At 36.3% G+C, this 25,417-nt stretch overlaps 1 long non-coding RNA gene across 1 annotated transcript; it reads right to left on the reverse strand.

Moving 5' to 3' along the window:
* Nucleotides 1-21,337: 21,337 nt before the first annotated feature.
* On the reverse strand, nt 21,338-25,217 carry LOC112777555 (uncharacterized). The gene is made up of 3 exons (XR_003190460.3): nt 24,638-25,217; nt 24,389-24,503; nt 21,338-21,612 (listed from the first exon to the last, which is right to left on the reverse strand). It is a non-coding gene; the product is annotated as an uncharacterized lncRNA (long non-coding RNA).
* Between the last annotated feature and the right edge of the window lie 200 nt (nt 25,218-25,417).

A 25,417-nucleotide genomic window follows, 5' to 3' on the forward strand; every position in this document is an offset into this window, starting at 1 on the left:
TACAATATCCAATAATATAACACCATACAACTCCCCGGCAACGGCGCCATTTTGATGAGCGAATTGTTATGATGGTATAGAATTTCCTCAATTGAATGAATCCTCGTTGCAAGTATAGTTCTACACCAACAAACAATCCTCCCAATCAAAAATTTGGTTGTCACAAATAACAAACCCCAAATAAGAATTAACCAAAGTACTTAAACTCCGGGTCGTCTCACAAGAAATTGCAATGAAATGCTCAATTATTGGCTATAAAGGGGATAAGGGGGTTGGTTTTATGTTTTTGCAAGAAATTAAATGGTAAGAAAAGTAAATGGACAATAACTAATAAAATAAAGGGAATAGAACTCTTGGCTAGACATAAGTAAATTAAGATCACCATCCTTGTCTACAAACCATATATTGACAATTATGAGGAACCAAGCTCATTAAGTCTACTTCTAAAAGCTTTAAGTACGTAATATCTACTCCTAAGCTTGAAGTACATCAAATAAGCTTTGATCACATCAACTCATAAGTCCCAACCTATCTACTAATTAGATTAGTAGTGGGTTAGTTTCAATGGGTATCAATTAAATTGATCACCAAGGGTTCTCAAATCACTAATTCAATGAGACCGAATGACTCAAGGTCACTCAATTCCCTTAGCCTAGGCCAAGAGTAAAGAAAACTACTCAATAACTAGTGTAAACATTTTATCAAACACCTAGTATGCAAGAAAAGTAAACATCACAAAAAGCAAGAATCAATAAAATCTATCAACTACCAATTGCAAGGAAAGTAAGATCATAACTCAAATCAACCATAAAAGAACATCAAGCCTTAAATTGCATTAAAGAAAAGATCTAAATCCAACAACAGTTCATGAACATAAAAGAGGTATAAAAGTAAAATTAACACTACAAATCATGAGAATGAAAGAGTAGAAGCAAGAATTCATAAAGAAAACAAGATGAAAACATGAAATTGGACCTAGATCTAAGAGAAATTAACATAAGAACCCTAATTCTAGAGAGAAGAGGGAGCTTTTCTCTCTAGAAACTAATTTACATGATGCTATACTACAAACAATTACTCCCCGCTTGCCCAAGTATGAATTCAGCATGAAATAGCATTAGAAATGAGTTGGATTGGGCCCAAAATGAGTTGCAAATCACTGGCCACGATTTCACTTTAGTGAACCACGTGCTCCATCGATGTGCACGCGTACAGTGGGCGTGCGCGCCCCTATACGCCAGGAAAATATGACAAATGTTATATCATTTTGAAGCCCCGGATGTTAGCTTTCCAACGCAACTAGAACCGCCTCATTTGGACCTCTGTAGCTCAAGTTATGGTCGATTGAGTGTGAAGAGGTCAGGCTTGACAGCTTTGCGGTTCCTTCATTTCTTCATGAGTTCTCCCACTTTGGATGATTTTCTCCTCACTTCTTCCATCCAATACTTGCCTTATGAACCTGAAATTACTCAACAAACACATCAAGGCATCGAATGGAATTAAAGTGAATTGAATTTAGCTATTTTAAGGCCTAAAAAGCATGTTTTTATATTTAAGCACAAATCAAGGGAGAATTGTAAAACCATGCTATTTCATTGAATAAATGTGCGAAAAGTTGATAAAATCCTCCAAATTAAGCACAAGATAAACCACAAAATTGGGGTTTATCAATGCATCGTAGAATGGTTGTTGCTCATGGCACATTGGAGGATGTTATTGCCGAAAGGGTTGATCAAATCCTTGTGGCTCCTCCCATCTTTGATTGTTCCAACCTTGATGCATGCTTTCATTGTAATCTCCTCTTCCTACAACATGATTGTAACCAAACTCATAGCCAAAGGGGTGAGAATTCATAGTATCAAGAGAAAATAAAAACAAAAACTAATAAGGAATAATGAAACTAAACTCCTAAAACTAGAAACAACTAACAAAGAAATGAAAATAAAAAAATTATTCACAATAACCAATAATAAGGCACACGTTTGCAATTCCCCAGCAACGGCGCCATTTTGATGAACGGATTTTTGTGTGGTTTAGAATTTCACAAATGAATTCTCGTTGCAAGTATAGTTTCTAAACCAACAAATAATCCTTTCATGCAAAAAATTGTTTGTCACAAGTAACAAACCCCTAAAATTAATAACCGAAGTATTCAAACCTCGGGTCGTCTCTCAAGGAATTATAGGAAAGTGTAGTTATTATTGGTTATGAGATAGTATAATTTTGGGTTTTTGAAAGGTTGAACAGGGAATGTAAATGATAACAAAATAAACTAATAATTATGAAAAGTCCTAGCAAGGATTGATAATAATTGGAAGTCCTATCCTCATTATCATCATCAATTGTGACAAGAATCGTCCATTGCTCCACTTAGTCAACCTCCAACTATGAAGGAAAGTCAAGTGGAAATAATCAATTTGATTCCTCAAGTCCTAGTCAACTCCTAAGAAAAGACTAGCTTTAGTGGAATTCAAATCAACTAGTAACTTTCAATTGCTAATCAACAAAAGAGTTTGATAACTCAAGAGTCTCCAATTACTCAATCTAAGCTAAGAACATAAAAAGCTCATTTAAAATCCAACCAAGCATTTTATCAAACACTTGAAAAGCACAACATAAAAGTATAGAAAAGCAATATGAGATAATAAAATCCAAACAACTAATTGAAAGCATCAATAACATAAATTGAAGAAAGTAATCATAAATATGAAATACCTCAAATTGCATTAAATAGAAAATTAAATCTAACATGAGAATTTATAAACTAAAGTGGCAACATAAAGTAATCAATAAGGGAAATAAATAAACTAGAATCCTAGAGAAATTAAAAGTAGAAGAGAAACTAAATTTAAATAAGATAGAATTCAGAAATTGAAAAGGAATAAATTAAGAACCCTAAAACCTAGAGAGAGAAAATTACATCTAAAACCTAAAATTATGTGAATGAATGTTGTTTTCCCTTATTCCCCCACTCTGCAGCCTCTAATCTGTGTTTTTGGGCTTGGAACTAGGCCAAAAAGATCCTAGAAATTACCCTCAGCATTTTCTTATACGTACAGCATGTGGCTCTGTCACACGTACGCGTCACCCACGCGTACGCATCGCTGAACTTTCGCAAGGTCACACGTACACGTGATGCACGCGTGTGCATCACTTAACTGCATGGCAACTATAAAAAATTACATATCATTTTGAAGCCCCGGATGTTAGCTTTCCAATGCAACTGGAACTGCCACATTTGGACTTCTGTAGCTCAAGTTATGGTCAATTTAGTATGAAGAGGTCAGGGTTGACAGCTTAACAATTCCTTCAATTTCTTGTATTCCTTCCACTTTTGTATGCTTCCTTTCCATCCTTTAAGCCATTCCTGCCCTATAAATCCTAAAAACACTCAGCAAACATTTCACGGCATCAAATGGTAATAAGAGAAGATTAATAATTAGCAAATTTAAGGCCAATGAAACATGTTTTCAATCATGACACAAAATTAGGAAGAAAAATATAAAAATGCGAATTATATGAATAAGTGTGAGTTTAGTGGATAAAATCCACTCAATTAAGTACAAGATAAACCCTAAAAATGGGGTTTATCAACCAACCCACGCGTGCGCGTGCCTTACGTATACGCATGACCCAAGCTTTTTAGCTAAGCCACGCGCACGCGTCACCCACGCGTACGCGTGGGTACAAAATTTCACATTCCAAGCCATTTTTCCCGAGAGTTGTGCCTGCATCGCGCGAACATTCTGCCTTTGGCACAAAGCTACTCACGCGTATGCGTACACGTGGCTCTCTAAATAAGCCATCGACGCGCACGCGTGGTATACGCGTACGCGTCGCTTCCACTGCACCATTCCCACGCGCACGCGTGATGTACGCATACGCGTAGATGCCCTTATTTCATCCATCTTCTTTTCTCATCATCTTTCTATTTCTTCTCTTCTCCTTTCTTCCTCCCTTCTCCTATACCTCATCCAACATTACCAGACACCATCAACCATTAGTTAGTTTAGCTAGTTAGCTATTTTGATGGTTTAAATTTTGTTTAATTTTCCATTTTTCATGATGAGTGTTGGATTATTGATTTTGTTTACTATATATTGCTGCTTATTACTAATTGAATGCTATTTTAGCATAATCTTTGTGTTAATTGTCGATGTTGGATTCTATTGTTGATGTTATATTTTGTTACTTGGTTTTGAATTCTTTACGCTTTTCATTTGTGAATACCAAGTGAATGAGAATTGCCTTCAAGCTTGTAAATCTTTTTGAATTGCATGATTTGGCCACCATGTAATTTGAATCCTATTCTTTGATTAGGCAATCTCTTGATATTGGATGTTGTACTTTTACCTTAATGCCTTGTGCTTCTTGAACATATGCATCCATATGTTTTGGCTTGAATGCTCTCATGCCTCTTTATTGCTTGATTGGTTGTCTTCACCTACAAGTTCAGAGCATCTCAAGCACGCTAAGATAAGTGACGTGCATGCTTCTTTTGTGACATCGCCTTTCATGCTAGTGTGTGTTCTAAACTGCGCGCAATTTAGAAGTCACACACCTATTTTTCATTAATGTCACACTAATTCACTCACCCCATTCTAGTGATTTACCTTATTCCAACAAGTTACGCTTCCTTGCTTTTGTATTTTCTTATCTTATGGTGTTATTTTCTGTTTTTCATGATTCCTACACCACAAGCAAAAACGGAAGCGGGAGAAAGAACACGCAGCACTGGTTGACCTACCAGCTAAAGGTAGCAACTCGGAAAGTCACCGTACCCCCTTGCTCATCTCAGAATGCACCGAGGACGGTACAAAATTTTAAGTGTGGGGAGGTCGTCCGACCATTCGGCGCTTTTGGGTGACAAATTTCTAATCCCAACACTTTTGCATTTCATTTCATTTCTTAGGTCTTTTTAGGAATTTTTTACTGAATTTTCTTAATTTTGCATGTATACATAATAAGCTTAGTCAAAATAATGAAATTTTTCGAGAAAATTATCTATAGGGCATTGACATTCCAATTGATTTGAGTAAAAATCTTTTCATTGAACTTGCTTGAATTATATATATATATTGTGGAACATGTTTTGAGCTAAGAACACAAGCTTGTGAGTTTTGAGCCTAATGGTGTGGTTACATCTTATAACCACTATTTTTCCTTCTTGTGTGCATTGTTCTCTTTCTATAATTGTAATCTTTGATTTGTTTGATTCTTTATGTCTATTATTTTGTGTATTCATGCACTTATATGATTGAGGCCATCATTTCAAATAGCTCACTCACCCAAATAGCCTTACCTTTTATCTTCCATTGTTAGCCAATTTGAGCTTACGATTAACCTACTTTGTTCTTAAATTTAGCACATTACAAGCCGTAAAGCGAAAAACAATAAATGTCCTTATTTGGATCTTTGATTAGCTTAGGCTAGTGTGTGTGTCTCATTCAAGTGCGGCGAAACTTGGAACATTGGTTGGGAAAAAGGGTAGTTTGTGTCTCTATTGTAAATATTGGGAATGGGGTACATGCTCATGTGTTAATTAAATGCAAAACCATATGCATTGATGCTTTTGCACATACTTTATTGCAAAAAAAAAAAAGCAAACAAAAAAAATGATGAGAAAATAAAAAGAGAATATATATATATGAAAAGAAAAAAATAGAAAAAGAAAGAAAAATATAAAGAAAGAAATAAAAAGGGGACAAAATACCCCAAAGTGAAGCAATAACAATCAATACATATGAGTTGTGAAATGAAAAAGAAATGCATGAGTATGTGAAAAAGTGAAAAATGGATAGTTAGGCTAGTTTTCAATTGTATAGGTTGTCATAGGTTAGGTGGGAAGTTTAAGTTGATCAAAGATTCAAATTTCAAGTCCACTTGACCAAATATGCTTTCCACCTTGACCCTAGCCCCATTACAACCTATGAAAAGACCTCATGATATTTGTATTCATGCATGAAATAAATGTTGATTGTTAGATGAAAAACGAATCTTGGAAAGTATGATTAGGAGAGAATTCAGTGGATCGACCCTAAACACTTGAGCGACTGGAGTGCAAACACTTCCGGTGAGGGTTCGATTGCTCAATTACATGTTTTCACCTATGATCATCTCTTCTTGCAAGTTTATAAAAATATTTAATAACTCAATTCAATTGCGGATTAGATTTGCTATTGCCTTAGCCCTTGTGCCTATATATGTTCTCTTGGGAATTGATTTATTTTGACCAAGCAATTGCATTCATATAGATAGTTGCATATAGATAGATTGCATTTAGTTAGTTTACATTTTAATAAATGATGATACCCTTTGTCTTTCTCTTGGTTTAAGCAGTAGGACATGCTTGGTTTAAGTGTGGGGAGATTTGATGCACCGCTATTTGGTAGTGCATCCTATGCTGAATTTAGGGGATTTTATGACTTTTTACCCACATTTATTCAATGAAATAGCATTGTTTCATGATTGTCTCCTAATTTGTGCTTAAGTGTGAAAACATGCTTTTTAGGTCCTTAATTGCTAATTTTGATTCACCCTTGATTCCACTAAATACCTTGATATGTTTGTTAGTGATTTCAGGTTGAAAGGGCTAGGAATGGATCAAAGGAATGAAGAGAAAAGCATACAAAGTGGAGAAACCATGGAAAATCAAGGATTGGAAAAAATTCACTCCACGGGCACGCGCAGCAGACGTGCATGCGTGAAATGATGAGGTCGCATGGCAACGCGTACGCGCACATGACGCGTATGCGTGGATAGCAATTTGTCAAGCGATGCGTACGCGTGCTGTACCCATACGCGTCGGTGTTCGCACGTGACCCACTTAAAGTGAATCTGCTGGAGGCAATTTTTGGGCTTCCCAGGCCCAAATCTAACTCGTCTCTGATGCTATTTAACCCAAGGACTGAAGGGGAATCACAACTTATGAACACATTAGTTAGTTTTAGTTTAAGTTTTGGAGGGAAAGTTAGTTTCTAGAGAGAGAAGCTCTCTCTTCTCTCTAGAATTAGGGTTAGGTTAGATTAGGATTTCTTAGATCTAGATCTAATTCTTCTCTTGCTTCAATTTTCCTTTTGTTCTATGAATTCTTATGTAGATCTCTATTTCTCTTTCAATACAATTTATGATCTCCATGTCTTTTCATGTTTGATTTGGTTTTCTATCATTGATCTCTTGCTATTGTACTTAGATCTCTCTTTATTTCTTGCAATTCTTATGTTTACTCTTATTGCCTTTTATGTGTTTGACGAAATGCCTCTTTTAGCTTTAGTGTAGATTTTTCACCTCTTGACCTAGGAAGAGTAATTGGTGACTCTTGAGTTATCTAATTTCTTTGATGATTGATAATTAGAAGTTGCTAATTGACTTGAATGCCACTAAAGCTAGTCTTTCATCTAGATTTGGCTAAGACTTGTGGACTCAAGTTAATCCATCCAATTGACTTTCCTCCATGGTTAGAGGTTAACTAAGTGGGAGTAATGGATAATTGTTGTCACAATTGATGAGGATAATGAGGATAGGACTTCTAGTTCTCATACCTTGCCAAGAGCTTTGTTAATTGTTAGTTTATTTCTTTTGCCATTTATATTTCTTGTCTATTATCTCAAAACCCTCATACATACCTCATAACTAATAACAAGGACACTTTATCGCAATTGCTAGGGAGAACGACCTGAGATTTGAATACTTCAGTTATTATTTTTAGGGGTTTGTACTTGTGACAAACAAAATTTTGTATGAAAGGATTATTGTTAGTTTAGAAACTATACTTGCAACGAGAATTCATTTGTGAAATTCTACACCATCAAAAATCCATTCATCAGTAAGATTTGTTTTTGAGCATCTTGAAATAAGTCTATGTATATAAAGCTATGTGAATATAAATATTTTTGTGATTAAGTGATTTAAAATAATGTCTCCTTTTGTTTTCTTAATTAAAGTTTCGGTTCATATTCATGATAAACCCCGTTTTTAGGGTTTATCTTGTGTTGAATTTAGAATATTTTATCAACCTTTTCTCTCATTTATTCAATGAAATAACATGGTTTTGTGATTCTTCCTTAATTTGTGCTTAAATGTGAAAACATGCTTTTAGACCCTTAATTTGATCATTTTAATCTTCTCTTGATTCCACTAGATGCCTTGATGTGTTTGTTAGTGATTTCAGATTGAAAAGGCTAGGAATGGATCAAAGGAGTGAAGAGGAAAGCATGCAAAGTGGAGAACACATGGAAAAAGCCAAAGATTTGGATGCACCCATCCACGCGCACACGCAAGGGATGCGCACGCGTGGATCGTAAAACCCCGAGGACGCGCATGCGTACTGTACGCGTACGCGTCAGTGCTGGCACGTGATTTTTGAGTGAAATCATGCCCAGCAAATTCACAAAGGCTGTGGGGCCCAATCTGAACCAACTTTGACCCCAAAACACTTAAAAGGACCAGGGATTGAAGGGGAGAGGCATCATTGGGGGATTCCATCACTTCACACATTAGATCTAGTTTTAGTGTTAGTTTTAGAGGGAGAAGCTCTCCCTTCTCTCTAGAATTAGGATTAGGTTTAGGTTAATAAGCTTAGATCTAGGTTTTAATTCATGCTTTCATCCAATTCTACCTTTCAATTCTTTGTAGCTACATCTTGTTCTTCTATTCTCTTGTTGTAATTTCTTCTATTTTTTGTTTCTATACTTTGTTGTTGATCTACTCTTGTTCCTCTTATTTTCTTTTAATGCAATTTGAGGTAATTCATGTTAATTGCATTCTCCTTTCTTGTTGTTGCCAATTCTTTGCAATAAATTGTTGTTAGATTTTATTCTTGTTGTCAATTTACTATGCTTTTCTTTTATGCCTTCCAAGTATTTGTCAAAATGCTTGAAAGGATGTTAGAGTAGAATTTTATGTTCTTAGCTTGGGAAGGCAACATAGGAATTCTTGAGTCACTAATGTCCAAGTGATTGATAGTTGGTAGCCATTAACTTTAGCTCTCATTAATTCAATTAGTGAATAGCTAGGACTTATGGACTTGGATTGATATAGCTCACCTGACTTTCCTTTACTTGTTAGGGGATGACTTAATGGGATTGATTCTTGCAATTATCATATTGTGGTTAGTGATAAGGATAGAGATCCTTGACCACCAAACCTTGCCAAGACCTTTTCATCATTTGAATTCCTTTGCAATTTACTTTTCTTGTTTCTCATCCAAAACCCCAAAATATACATGTCCATAGCCAATAACAAGAACACTACCTTGCAATTCCTTTGAGAGACGACCCGAGTTTTAAATACTTCGGTTATTAGATTTATTAGGGGTTTGTACTTGTAACAAACAAATTTTTGCATGAAAGGATTATTGTTGGTTTAGAAACTATACTTGCAACACGATTTCATTAGTAAAATTCTACACCATCAATTTACCGTTTATCAATTCACGAAGGCTTAATATTAAATAAAAATAGTATAGAATAAAAAGGTTTAGAGGTAAGTAACGCCTGAGCTTTTAGTACGATCATGAGGTGCTAAAAGTTAGGGTGTTAGAAATCACTTCAAAGTTTGCTAAAAAACCCAAATCATACTCTTTTCTTTAGTTAAATCAAAATCAAATAAAATAATTTTTCAATCAAATTAACCAAAATAAAACTTCCAAATTCTCATAAAAATTTCGGCAACACCTCCTCTAAAACCTGGACTTTGCCACACTTTTCGGGTCCCAACCAACCCATTTCTCGAACTCTTCTCAAATCATTTTCCAATAATCAAACCAATTCTAATATTAAATCATTTCCAAGTCTCAAATCATTTCTAATAAATCAAACCAATTTCAATATCAAAATCATTTCCAAATCTCAAAACATTTCTATTAAATCAAACTAATTCTAATATCAAAATCATTTCCAAATCTCAAATCATTTCCAACCTTAAATTATTTTCAATATCAAATTATTTCCAAATCTCAAATCATTTCCAAACATCGAAACATTTTCAATCCAATGCCGAAAACAAAGAAATCATTATAACTAAAATTGCATCAAGCATTCAGTCTCAATAATAAGAAACAACCAAAACCCAATCATTATCATAACAACTTCAAACCAAGCATAAAACCCAATTAAACAATTTCAATCGATTAATAAACCAACCAATCAAACAATGACATTCATTCAAATTAACTCAGTTCAATCCATAAGACTTACAAAATCATCAAAATACATTTTTTGTATTAACATCGACTTGTAATAATTCTTGAAAGTAAAAAGAGTTTAAGAAAAAGCCCCTACCTAGAATAATCGAAACCTGAAAGCTATAAAACGTGTCAAAACCCCTTTCTACTAGCCCATAGCAACGACAGCATTAACCACAACATGCAATAACCAGAACTCGACCCTATGTTACAAAACCCCAGAATCTTCACCAAATTCATAACAGAATACATATACACTAGCGGTAAGGGTTTTCAAGACAGGAATGACTTATTGCGGCTAAAGAGGAACAACACAATGGAGCGACAGCAGCTCTAGCTGTGTTCCCAGTGACCAGAATGTTAAACGGTACTGAGGAACCCCTGGCGACAATGGAGCAGCACAACAGCGGCAAACCAACTCCTCCCACAGCTCTTTCACGTTTGCAGTAGTAACGGCTTCCTGCGGTGATGGCCCAAGCAATGACGGCGGCGACGAAAACAACAACAGTAGTGGCAACACGGTGGCCACTCGTAACCGTTGTGTTTTTCCATCTTCATGGGCTCCCTCTTTCCCTTCGCAAGCTCGCATCTACAACGGAGACGGCCTCCTCGCGGCTCCACGATGGCGATGACAACGATGTGGTGCAGGACAGCTCCTCCTCTTCTGGTGCGTCGCGTCCTCAGTAGCAGCAGTGGCCCCTCCTCGTGCGGTGCTCTCTCTCTCGATGCCTCCTTCACCCTTGGATAGCGACAGTGACGCGGCGACGATGGCGACGTGACAACACCGGCGGCAACGTGGCGTAGCAAGGCCCGGCAGCAACGACTCCCTCCTCTGTTTCGTTCTCTTCTCTGTTCCCTCACTCTCTCGATCTGCATCTCTCTTTTCTTTCTTTCTTCCACGGTGAGGAGTATGGGAAAAAGGGGGTGGCAGCGTGACATAAGGGATGGTGAGGCCGTGAGGGGGTGTGTGTGTGTTGTGTAAATTAGGGTTAGGGTTTTAATTTTAGAAAAAGGGGTAAGGGTAGGTTGGTAATTTCAAATAAAAATAGGGATAATATAGTAATTGAAAACCAATTTTAATCCAACAATAATTATATAAAAAAATACTATTTGTTCATCAATTTACAAATCATTTTCAAATAAATACTCTAATCCAAGAATTAGAGATAATCAAATTAATTTTCTTTTATTCATAAAATAAGGTTCAAAATCTAAATATTCAAATTAAAACATATAAAATTCTCATTATCTTTTACTTACTAAAACTTTAAATTATAATAAAGAAATTGTCTAGTTTAATATAAAAATCTCTAAAAATACAATACTTAATAAATATAACAAATCATAAATAATTGATTATTTAATTTTCAAAAATTCAGGGTCTTGCAGACACATGACTTGGTTTTATGCATGGTATGTGCACAAAACTTTTTCAATTCTGTAACACCCCTCATGTATACGCATGGGACATGTGTACGCGTGACCTCAATTTTGTGCAACTTCTGCAAAATTCAATTTTTAACTATAAATTTCAAACAAGCAAAACTTTTTTGCTAAAAATTATTTTTCATCCGTTCTTTGAACGTCATAAACTACTCAGACCCAATTTTCATTCAAGACAAGATTCACGAAATTTGAAGGTCCGAGAACCAAGTTATGGCCCATCGAAATTTGTTAAAAACTGGTTTTTGTTATAAAATAACTAAATAAATAAATAAAGAAGAGGTAATAAAAATTAAGAAATATGAAGAGAGAGAAAGAAGTATTGCAACGTAAAAGAGAGAGAGAGTATTTTATTGCTTGTTGTTGTGTAAAAAGCCTCAGCCTATGCCCCTATTTATACATGTGCAAGGCTTTACTTTTTCAAACTATATTAAATACAATCATCCTTGAGAATGGGCATCCACATAAGATGTGATAAAGTATTCTTATCACAACACTCCCCCTTGGATGACCATTTAGGATTATTGCCTCATTAAAACCTACTAAAGAAAACCCAATGGGAAAAAAACTTTAGTGAAGGAAAAAGAGTACAATATCCTTTGTGATGGGGACTGCCTCATTAAAAACCATGTCAAGAAAAATACAATGGGAAAAAAACCTGACTAAGGAAAAAAGAGTACAGTCTCCCCCTCTTGCCGACATCATTTAATGTCTCGAAATCGGTGCATCCCAATCTCATGTACCAATCTTTCAAAGGAGGATTTTGGGAGTGATTTTGTGAATAAATCTGCCAGATTGTCACTTGAACGGATCTGTTGGATATCAATTGTCCCTTGATTTTGAAGATCATGAGTGAAGAAGAATTTGGGAGAAATATGCTTTGTTCTATCGCCTTTGATGTATCCGCCTTTAAGTTGAGCAATGCATGCTGTATTATCTTCAAACAGGACAATTGGAGCTATCTTATGATCAATCAGTCCACATGATGACAAAATATATTGAATAAGACTCCTCAGCCAAAAACACTCGCGACTAGCTTCATGAATCGCCAGTATTTTAGCATGATTAGAGGAGGTTGCTTCTATCGTCTGTTTCGTGGACCTCCATGATATAGCTGTACCACCATATGTGAACAGGTATCCTGTTTGAGATCTCCCTTTATGTGGATCAGACAAGTATCCGGCATCTGCATAGCCAACTAGTTGTGACTTAGATCCATAGGGATAAAACAATCCCATATCAACCGTTCCATGAAGATATCGAAAAATTTGTTTGATTCCACTACAATGTCTTCTGGTTGGAAAGGAACTATATCTTGCTAGTAAATTTACCGCGAATGATATGTCAGGTGGTGTATTATTAGCAAGATACATTAGCGCTCCAATGGCACTAAGATATGGTTCTTCAGGACCAAGGATATCTTCATTCTCTTCTTTAGGACGGAATTGATCCTTTTCCATATCTAAAGATCTTAGAATCATTGGGGTACTTAATGGATGTGACTTATCCATATAAAATCTTTTCAAGATCTTTTCTGTGTATGTTGTTTGATGAATAAAGATCCCATTTTTTATATGCTCGATCTGCAGGCTGAGACAAAATTTAGTCTTTTCAAGATCTTTCATCTCAAACTCTTCTTTTAGAGTTTTTATAATTGTTGGAATCTCTTCAGGAGTCCCAATGATATTTAAATCATCAATGTACACAGCAATTATAATGAATCCAGATGCAGTTTTCTTTATGAAAACACAGGGACAGATATCATCATTCTTGAATCCATTTTTGGCCAGATACTCAATAAGACGATTATACCATATTCGTCTAGATTGCTTTAGAAGATATAAAGATCTTTGCAATTTAACTGAGTATAACCTTTGCGAATATTCACTGGATGGTTTAGATATCTTTAGTCCTTCAGGGACTTTCATATAGATATCCCGATCTAATGAGCTGTACAAATAGGCTGTTACCAGATCCATTAAATGCATATGCAGTTTATGATATGCAGATAAACTGACCAAATAACGCAATGTTATCACATCCACTACAGGGGAATACGTTTCTTCATAATCTATACCGGGCCTTTGTGAAAAACCTTGTGCCACAAGTCGAGCTTTATAGCGCACAACCTCATTTTTCTCATTTCGTTTTCTCACAAATACCCATCGGTATCCAAAAGGTTTTACATCTTCAGGTGTACGGACTACAGGTCCAAAGACTTCACGTTTTGCAAGTGAGTCTAATTCAGCCTTCATGGCTTCTTTCTATTTTGGCCAATCATTCCTTTGTCGATATTCTTCGACTGATCTTAGCTCAAGATCCTTACTTTCATACATGATATTTAATGCCACATTATATGCAAATATTTCATTGACAATTTTCTTATTTCGGTCCCATTTCTCTCCTGTAAAGACATAATTTATCGAGATCTCGTCATTTTCACAATTTTCAGGTACCTGAACGTCTTCTGGCATTAAAACTATATCAAAATTTTGGACAACTGCAGGTGTCTTTACTGTGTCTTTTTCAACAGGAATAGTATTTACCTCTTCTCTCTTTCGAGAATTTTTATTTTTGGAATCGACAGGCCTGCCACGCTTCTGGCGTGTATTTGCTTCAGTGGCTATTTGTCCTATTGGGACATCAATTCGAATTTGGGCATTTTCTGCCCTGCCACGCTTCTGGCGTGAATTTGCTTCAATGGCTACTTGTCCTACTGGGACATCAATTCGAATTGGAGCATTTTCTGCTGGTATATAAGATTTGGTTATCCTCTTTGTATCGAAAAATGCATCAGGCAATTCATTTGCTATTCTTTGCAAATGTATAATCTTTTGAACTTCTAGTTCACAATGCCCTGATCAAGGATCTAAATGCATCAACGATGATGTATTCCAATTAAGTTCCTTTTCAGGAAACTTATTCTCTCCCCTAATATTGGAAATTTTGATTCATCAAAATGACAATCCGTAAACCGGGCTTTAAATACATCTCCCATTTGTATCTCAAGATACCTTACTATAGAGGGAGAATCATATCCAATATATATCCCCAATTTTCTTTGGGGTCCCATTTTGGTGCGATTAGGTGGTGCAATGGGAACATATATCGCATACCTGAATATTCTTAAATGAGAAACATTTGGATGCTGGCCAAAAGCTAGTTGCATAGGAGAGAACTGATGATAACTCGGTGGCCTCAAACGAATAAGTGCTGCGGCATGTAAAACAGCATGCCCCCAAACCGAGGTTGGGAGATTTGTTCTCATAAGGAAAGGTCTAGCAATCAATTGGAGGCGTTTAATAAGTGATTCTGCTAACCCATTTTGTGTGTGAACATAAGCTACTGGATGTTCAACACTTATTCCATTAGCCATACAATAAGCATCAAAAGCTTGGGAAGTAAATTCACCAGCATTATCAAGACAAATTACTTTGATTGGATTTTCTGGAAATTGTGCTTTTAATCGAATAATTTTGAGCTAGTAATCTCACAAACGCCAGGTTGCGAGAAGATAATAAGCACACATGTGACCATCTCGAAGATGCATCTATCAAGGCCATAAAATATCTAAAAGATCCACATGGTGGATGAATAGGTCCACATATATCACCTTGAATCCTTTCTAGAAATTCAGGGGACTCAAATCCAACCTTTACTGGTGATGGTCTTAAAATTAACTTCCCTTGAGAACATGCAGCACAACAAAATTCACTAGTTATAAAAATCTTCTGGTTCTTTAGTGAATGTCCATGGGAGTTTTCAATAATTCTCCGCATCATGGTTGTTTTCGGATGACCCAATCGGTCGTGCCAAGTTATGAATTCATTTGGGCTAGTAAACTTTTGGTTTACAGTAGCATGTGATTCAATTGCACTAATCTTGGTATAATATAACCCAGATGAAAGTGAGAGAAACTTTTCTAATATAACTTTCTTATTTGAATCATGAGTTCTGATACATAAGTACTCATGATTTCCCTCATTCATAGTCTTAATATGATATCCATTTCGGCGAATATCTTTAAAGCTCAATAAGTTTCTTCGAGACCTGGTAGACAATAGTGCATTATTTATTATGAATTTTGTACCTCCAGGAAACAAAATTATAGCTCTTCCGGAGCCTTCTATCACATTGCCCGAGCCAATAATAGTATTAACATATTCTTCTTTTGGCACAAGATGGTTAAAATATATATCACCTTTAAGAATAGTGTGCGAACTTGCACTATCCACAAGGCAAATATCTTCAGAATATGTCCTTGCCATTTTTCTTCAAAGACGAATGATAATAATAATAATAAAATGAGTAGAAGTACATGCACAGTAAAATTATTCACATGAATACTTAACAAACACATACACATATCAAACTATTCCATCATTGATCAAATAGCCAATATTTCCTTCAGAATCCTTAAAGAAATTAGATACATCATAATGAGTGGTGGAATTTTCATCATTTGAAACAAAATTTGTTTCCTTTCCTTTGTCATCCCTTTTCAATGATGCTTGATAAAGATCAACTAGGTGCCTTGGGGTACGACAGGTACGTGACCAATGGCCCTTTCCACCACAACGGAAGTATTTATCCTCAATTGATTTACTTTGCCCATTATTTCTTTCTTTATCCCACTTCTAGTGAGATCCTCTCTTTTGAACATAATTCCTTTTCCTTCCATAATTTTTCTTGTTACTAAAACCTTGCCATTTACCTCTTCTGGGGTAGTTTTCTGCATTTACTTAAGGAAATGGGGTGGCGCCAGCTGGGCGCGCTTCATGATTCTTTTAAGAGTAACTCATTGTTGCGCTCAGCAACAAGAAGGCAAGAAATTAGCTCAAAAAAATTTTTTAAATCCTTTTTCTTGATTGCTACTGCAGGAGCACATTCGAGGCATGGAAGGTCGAGAAAGTTTTCCCTACCATATCGGGCTTGAGGAAGTATCACATGATTTTACCTTTTTTCAAAGTCTTTCCACAGATATGCAGGATCTTTTAATGTGGGATATTCATTTTTCAATCATACGTCAAGATGACGATGAAGGAAAATCATGGCCTTGGCTTTATCCTTCTGGGATGCATTATTTTTAACCTTAATGGTATCTCCAAGATCCATTGAATCAAGATGGATTTTAACATCTAGTATCCATGATAAATAATTATTTTCAGATATATCAAGAGCATTATATTTAAGATGAAAGAGTTTCGACATAATAAAAATTTGTTACCTGAAGTCTTCCTAAAACTTCGTTAGAGCTTCGTGCTGATAACGTGTTATAAAATAACTAAATAAAAAAATAAAGAAGAGGTAACAAAAATTAAGAAATATAAAAAGAGAGAAAGAAGTATTGCAACGTAAAAGAGAGAGAGAGAGAGAGAGAGAGAGAGAGAGAGAGAGAGAGTATTTTATTGCTTGTTGTTGTGTAAAAAGCCTCAGCCTATGCCCCTATTTATACATGTGCAAGGCTTTACTTTTTCAAACTATATTAAATACAATCATCCTTGAGAATGGGCATCCACATAAGATGTGATAAAGCATTCTTATCACAACAGTTTTTACCCAAATGTTCACTTTTGCCATTTTTAAATTCAATTCCATTCCATTCCAAAACCACTCACAAACCCCACCTTCTCTACTCCCAATCATCAATTTCTAATCAATCCAAGCCTAATTAACCCAATTATCAAATCAATCATTCATTTCCAACAATTTTCATCAATATTCAATATCAACAATCCAATCATTCACTCAATTTCATAATTAATTATAACACTCATTTCTTCAATCATAATCCCCACACTTTCCTTCACTTACCACGTGGGGATTTCTCACTGCATCACGGCCTCTGGTCCAAATTTTTACCAATCATCAATGGTATCATTATACATCAAATTTCATTCAACATACTCACCATATCTCATATCCAAGCTCAACAACAATTTAATTCATAATTCACAATAACAACCAACAATCAATATTCAACCAACTAATCACAAACACAAGTAATTCCATTTAATTCTATCCTAAGGGCAATTAACCTAGGCATTCACATAATCTTCCAAAATATCTACTCAAAACTAAAACCCGCACCTCTTAGACGGTGGTTCTAACTCCTCAAATCAAATCCTTTCTGTCAGAACTCAAACTCCACCAATGCTACACCAAAGGGATCCTCACTCAATTTCGCACCGAATTTGCACCAAACTAATCCATTCCGCATCAATGCAAGCTATCCAAATACAATTCCATCTAACAACATTTAATTATCACAATATTCGCACTAAGTTCATAACTTAAATTCGTGCAAATTCAAAGGGGAAAGGTTTCTTACCTTATCTCTCGTAACCTTGGGTTAAAACTCCGCTAGAACTAATATTGAGCCTCTTCTAAATATTGAAAAATCGAATTTTCCTTAATACCCAAATCAAAAACATAAAATTGAAAGAAAGAAAGAAATGGGCAAGAAATTCAAAGTTCCTTTCCACTTTGTTCAGATAGAATCGAAGTGAATTCTAAGAGGAATGTGTAGTCATAAACGGCTCATCAATCAGAGCTATGGATTGAAAGTTATAAGGATTGGAAATCAATGGTGAATAGTGTTTGGTTAGGGCTAAGTGTTCTTCCTCTCTTCTTCTCTTCTCCATCGTGGAACATAATGAAAGGGGTGGTTTTAGTGATGAAATTATATAAGCGTAAGGTTATGTATGTGAGTTTGGGCCCAACATGGGCCTGTTTCACTCGTTTTAGCCCGTTGGCCGAATTTTGGGCCAAAACCATTAAGATTAGTGTTTCTATTTGTATTCTAAATGTATTTATTTTCCCCAACTATGAAATTTTAATTTCTTAACCATTTTTACTTAGAATTAATTTATATTTAGTTAAATGGATTTTACATCTTTCACATCTAAATAGAAAATTTGTCCTCAAAATTTAACGACAATTACTTGTAAATGGGTAAGGATAATCTTTCCTCATGTCTGACTCAAGCTCCTACATATGCTCCTCCACTCCAGCCCTACTCCAAGCAATTTTCATCAACAGAACTTCCTTTCTACGTAGTCGCTTGACACTGGTATCATCAACTTCCTTTCAACTGAATTGACTCGGGCTCAAGAACATGAGTTACATCAGAAGTATACTTCCAAAGCTGCGAAACGTGAAATATGTCGTGCAGGTTCGAAAGATATGGCAGTAAAGCCATCTGATACGCCATTGGTCCAATCATCTTTAGGATTTGAAACGGACCATGTAACGGGGGTTCAACTTCTTCATTTTTATCGCTCTTCTGATACCCGTAGTTAGTGTAACACTCAGAAACACATTATCGCCTTCATCAAACTCCAACGGCTTTCACCGCTGATCCACGTAACTTTTTTGACGACTTTGTGCTGTGAGAATTCTAGCTCAAATTCTTTTAATTTGCTCTGTCATCTCAGACACAAATTCAGGCCCCCAACAAACTCAATTCTCTGGCCTCAAAAACATAATGGAGATTGGCATTTCCTCCCATACAGAGCCTCATACGGAGCCATTCCGATGCTCACATGATAACTGTTGTACGCAAACTCAAATAGCAGTATATAACGATCCCAACTCATCAGTTGGTCCAGCACACAAACTCTCAACATATCCTCTAGCGTTTGTATCATTCTCTCTGATTGGTCATCGGTTTAAGGATGGTACATCGTGCTTAGGTACAATTGAGTTCTGAACACTTTCTGAAAAGCTTCCTAAAATTGTGAAGTGAAACAAGGATCTCTATCTGACACTGTGGTCGTAGGTACACTATGAAATCTCACTATCTCCTTAACATACAACCTCGCCAATTCCTCCAAGGAATAAGTCATACGGATAAGCAAGAAATGAGCGGACTTTGTCAATCTATCAGTAATTACCCACAACGCATCAAATACCGCTCTAGTCCTTCGCAAACCGGACACAAAGTTTATGGCAATACCTTCTCACTTCCACTGGGGAACCTCCAAAGGTTGCCATATCCTGGATGGCTTCTAGTGTTCAAGTTTTACTTTCTGACAAGTCAAACACTTAGACACGTGTACCGCGATGTCATTCTTCATTCTTGGCCACCAGAATATCGCCTTCAAATCATGATACATCTTAGTTGTTCCCAGGTGGATAGAAAACCAGCTCTTGTGAGCTCCTGACAACACTTCTTGTCTCAAATCTCCCACATTTGGCACACAAATCCTCCTATTATACCTCTAAATTTCCTTTCTGTCTTGGGTAACCTCTCCCTATTTCTTCTATCCAATTACTTGCAGCATCTTTTGCAACTCTAGTTCATCCTACTAAGCTTTCTGAATCTCAGCCTTAAATTTGCTAGAGAAGTGTAGCTAGTTCAAGCACACACTTCCAGCCACCACTCTAACATCCAAGTGAAGATCTGCACACTTACTCAGTAACTCTCCCTCCTACATGGTGCAATTAAAATTGGTCCTACTTCTGGCACTAAGTCCATCGCAAGTTCAATCTCTCTTTGAGGTGAAAATTTTAGTATATCCTCAGGAGATACCTCAGAAAATTCTCTCGCATTAGGGATTAGATCCAAATCTTGCTCATCACTAAATTCAAATAATAACTATATGCAACTATCAGCCCTTCTAATCCCTTATACATAAATCGAATTGAATGCTCAAACAATTCAACATGTGATGCATTGATAATCAGTTATGTCACTCCGAAGATCACCTTCGTATTTAATGCATAGTTCCAAAATCTGTTGGTGTATTCTGTCACTGTCATAGAACCCTGCTTCAGCTGTATAAGCTCTAACTCCTTAGCCGCCCTCACTGAGCTCGGAAAGTATTTCTTAGAAAGTTTAACTCGTAAAGCATCCCAAGTTATCATAGCATCACCTTGCTGCAACAGACGGTTAACTCCTTGCCACCAGAATTGTTCTTCTCCCTCAAACTTATACGTGGCAAATTCCACATATTGATCCTCAGGAACGTGCTAAGCTTGCATAGCCCTTTCTATAGCTAAGAACCAGTTATCTGCTTCTGTCAGATTAGTCATACCCCTGAAAGCTGGTGGATTCACCTTCAGAAAAATGGCTAAGGTCATTAGCCCTCTATTGGTTCCAGTCACCCCATTACCATTTTCTTTTTCAGCCTATTGCCCTAGAATCTTAGCCGTGGCCTGCATAGCGGCAGCCATATTTTCTAATGCGGCCATAAAGTTCACTGGGTTGTTGTCGGTTAGTTTTGATTCTGCATTACCTCTCCCTCGACCATGTCCGCGTCCACAATTGGGTCCTGTTCATACCAAAAAATTGATAGCAAGGAGATCAGTCTCAATATCTCAAGTTTAGTGCTTTAAAGTCCTAAAAGTATACTCATGAGCATGCTATGTTTATCAAGCAGATATCCTAAATAGATATACACAATTTAGAGTGTGCTCTGAAGCATAGTCAGTCCGTTCCTCAGGCTCTTTGGGAATGAATTGCTTTGATACCATAAATGTAACACCCTACCCTTCAAAGCCTTATAATTAAGTCATAATTCAATGAGAGTTTGGTGCTATGACACAAAGCTGAGATATAAATACTTATGTATAGAAGAAGGTAGTAAGCTAAAAGCCTATAAGAGGATTTAAACCTCGAAAGAATGACAATTCGTCAATCATTCACACTCTTTAACATATGTAAGTGCTTCGAAAAAGGTAGATAATTAAAAGCTTAAAAGAAGAATAGGAGTAAAGAGACATATATAAGCATATATAAATATTACTAGTCTCGGCCCGCAAAAATTAACCCGGCTAGAGTTACAACTGTAAAACAGTTTGACATACATAACCTATATCTCCAAAAATACACCATAAGCCTCTATAGGCACGTCTTTAAAATAAATACATCAGATAAGTGTTTCCAAAAGAAAGAGAATTCTAAAACCAAAATAGAAACAAAAGTCTTCTTCACCATCTTCTAGATAAGACTCTCGCTCATTATAGAGTGCTGGGACCTGCATCTGAAAAACAAAAATAATATATGGGTGAGAGCCCAACCCAAGGGTTCCCAGTAGGGTAAAAGGGCAGAAACAATACAATATAAGGTAACAAGAACTCTCTAAGAAATCTTAATCCTCAATGTTTCATTGATCCAAGCCTAGAGTTCCTACTAATCCATAAAATGGCAACTTACCTAAACGATTTTAATCTATCCATTATTCTTAGTCTTTCACAAACTCCAATCACCACATCGCATTAAGAATAACATTCAGCGTCACCACCACTAGCGTAAGGGATCTCTCAGTTATTCAAACACATACAAAACAATACAAAGAATACACGAATAGAGAGAACAGATAAAGCAATTAGCTCAAATAGCATATAGATACAATTATTCAACAAGGCAAGTCAAATACAAGATCTATCAATACACCTAAATGCAAATGATGCATGTCTGTCCTATGGCCAATGAGCTCATATGTCAGTTATACAGCTAAGCCCGACATGTCCAATAGCGAATCCTTGACAGTCCCTCGGTGCGCATATCCCGAAGAGGTATTCACTTCCCTTGGAGAAATTATCCAAAAAGGTCTAAGTGTCCGGCCACATCTTACGACGAAGAGTCAACAAAGTCTCAAATCTCAATCCAGAGCAGGTGGGGTGAACTACTGCATCTATCCAGTGTAACACCCAAACTTTTAACACCTCATGATCACACTAAAAGTCCAGGCGTTACCTACCTCTATACCTTTTATTTAGTACTATATTTATTTAATATTGAGCCTTCGCGAAAATACAGCCGGATTTTAATTATAAAAATGAATGTCTTTACTTTAAACCAGTTAGACACATAATCATATTCACATAGTATATAATATATAACGTTATTTAACAATTCTCAAATACAAGTCCTGTCCCTCTAAAAACTCAAAATGACAAATGACAAAGGGAAAAATCTCAACTAAACTAAAAACTAAAAAAAAAAAACAATTATATATATACATAAAGCTCTGAAGTTCAGTCACAATTTCGCGCCAAAAATTCTTGAACCTGTCACTGAATGTTGGGTATAAAAAAGGGTGAGAACAAGCTACACATTCTTAGGAGGAAAGAGAATAACATCAAAGCAAAGAAATACTTGCAAATAGAAAGAATTTCATTATAAAAATAATTTATCTTTGAAATAACCTTTTGGAAAAGCTTTATGGGAAGACTTACTTTGAAAGGTCATAAAAAAACTCTTTTGGTTTACAATTCCGTAAAATAAAGTGTTTAAAAAAAGAACGGACCAAAAATACGCCTAAGGGCTTCCTACATAACAAACTTACATCGCTCATTCCTATCCATCCTATACATAAACTAGAGAAATAAGGCAATACCTAGCCCAATATGCCTCAACCTTCCTCATCACAATAGAAACAACCTTCAGCATCACTACCGCTAGCATGAGGGTTCTCAATTTTTAAACACATACAAGGAATACATAAGTATGGAGAGTAGATACAGCAATTAGATCAAGTAGCAGGTAAATATAATATAACAAGTAAGCAAGCCAATTACCAATGCACAACCAAACAAAACATACAAATGCAAATGATGCATGTCTGCCCTATGACTAATGAGCTCAGCTGTCGATTATACAGCCAAATCCGACATATCCGGTAGCTAACCCAGATATGAAACACCACATCACAAAATAGGTATTACTCGTCTACCCATGCCGGCATTTCACCATAACCTGGAGTAGGCATTACTTATCAACTCAGGCAGGTGCCTCAAACCATAACCCGAATAGGAATTACTCATCTATCCTCAGGCCATGACTTGGATAGGAATTACTCATGTATCCCTAAAACCATCATTCGGATAGGAATTACTCATCTATCTTCAAAACCATCACTCAGATAGGAATTACTCATATCCTCAAAATCATCATCTTATTCAACTAGATCAACTTATCGTTAATTCAATCCTTCACGTCTCAATCTTTTTCAATATCAATCTAATACTCCCAAGATCCTCAACCATTATCTCATAATTCTTATAAATCACAACTTAACTATATATTCCACAGTATCTCTTTTCCCTTCAACCCCATTGCTTAACTCTAATAACATTATCTCATTTCACACTTCCTAAACCCGAACACGTGGATTAATAAGTAATTTAACTTTTTAAAACTTCAACTAAAGAAATAAATCCCTTTTTGTTGTTATTCAAAATTAAATAAGTTAAACCAAAAACTAATTTCAAAATCATTTCAAGCTTTAAAACTTTTTCAATAAGGTTCCAAGCCATATTAATTTAAAACTAAAAATTCTAATTGAAAACCCCAAAAGTATTTATCCTCAAATCCATTACTTTACTTGCTTTAAAATCTTAAAAAGTATTCAAGCCATATTTCTTTTGATGAATTAATCAAATTAAACTAATTTTTGAAACCACAGGCAAAACCTCCAAAACCCTTTGATTTTTACAAAATTTCCGACAGAACCTCCCCTAAAAATCGAAGTTTACCACCCTTCACAGGTTTCCTCAGTTCAACCTTAACCCAACGAAATCAGCATTTCAATTCAATATTTCTAAGTCCGTCATTCAAAATCAATCATTTTCAATTTCAATCTAAAATTCAGAATTAACATGACCAAACATCATAATATCTATCTTTCAAACACAACATATTCAATCACAGCAGAAAATTATTTACATCCCAAGCATTCATTCATTTTCAATAATCTACTAAAGTTGTCAGGTATTCAAAGCCTAAAATATTTTTATTTTAAAATAATCTCCTACCTTGAGGAATTAAGCCCGTACCAATTTTGACGCGATAAACCCTCCTTTCATGTTAATCTGTAGCAGTGGCGGCAACTGCAGAAATTTCCAAGCGGCCCAACCGCAATATCCAAAACTACAGCAACCACATAAACTTTAATCGCAGCAAAAAATTATCGCAACTCAACCCTAAGACATTAACGTTGCAAAATCCTCACAACAGATAGGATAATAGAGACAAAAGGGGTTTTCAGAGCAGAAGCAACTTACTGCACAAAAGGAAACCATGAATAGAGCAGCCACAGCTCCAGCGGCTGACTCTGGCGAGCTCCAGAAGCGGCAGCACTTGCCAGTGAGCACCCTGGCAGTGGCAGCAACACAGTGACCACCCACTACCACCGTCGCGTTTCCTCCATCTCTGTGGGCTCACACTGACAACGACACGCCCTCCTCTCAGCTCCACGGTGGCGACCACAGCAGTAAGGCACAATAGCAGCCTGGAACGGGTTCAGCAACGACGAAGACGAGCTCCTCTTCCTCGCATCGCGTCATCTCTCGTCTCCCTCACGGTGCTCGACGGCAACGTGTAGTGACGGCAGTGGCATTCGCAACTCCAGGGACGGTGACAGCTTAGTTCTTCTCCTCCGCGAAGTCCCTCTCATAAGCTTCTCTCCCTCAACTGTGCGACGGCACTGGCAGCGACGGCACGAGCTCTGGTGATAAGGAGCGATGGCGGCGCAAGGCAGCAGCCCCTCCCTGGCTGGCGTGCTCTCCTCCCTCTCCTTCCCGGTTCGCGTGTGTGTGTGTTTGGAAGGGGGTGGCGGCTATTTTGAACATTAGGGTTATGGGTATATTTTTGGGGATTTAGAGTTAGGATAAAATTAGGTATAAGGGTAATTTTGTAATTTTAAATAAAATTAGGAATAATTTAGTAATTTAAAATCAATTTAATTAAATAATAATTATATATAAAAATATTATTTATTCATCAATTTGCAAACTATTTTTAAATAAGTATTCTAATTTAAAATATAAGATAATATACTTAAT

Source organism: Arachis hypogaea, chromosome 19 (assembly GCF_003086295.3).
Source record: "Arachis hypogaea cultivar Tifrunner chromosome 19, arahy.Tifrunner.gnm2.J5K5, whole genome shotgun sequence".
Lineage (NCBI taxonomy): Eukaryota > Viridiplantae > Streptophyta > Magnoliopsida > Fabales > Fabaceae > Arachis > Arachis hypogaea.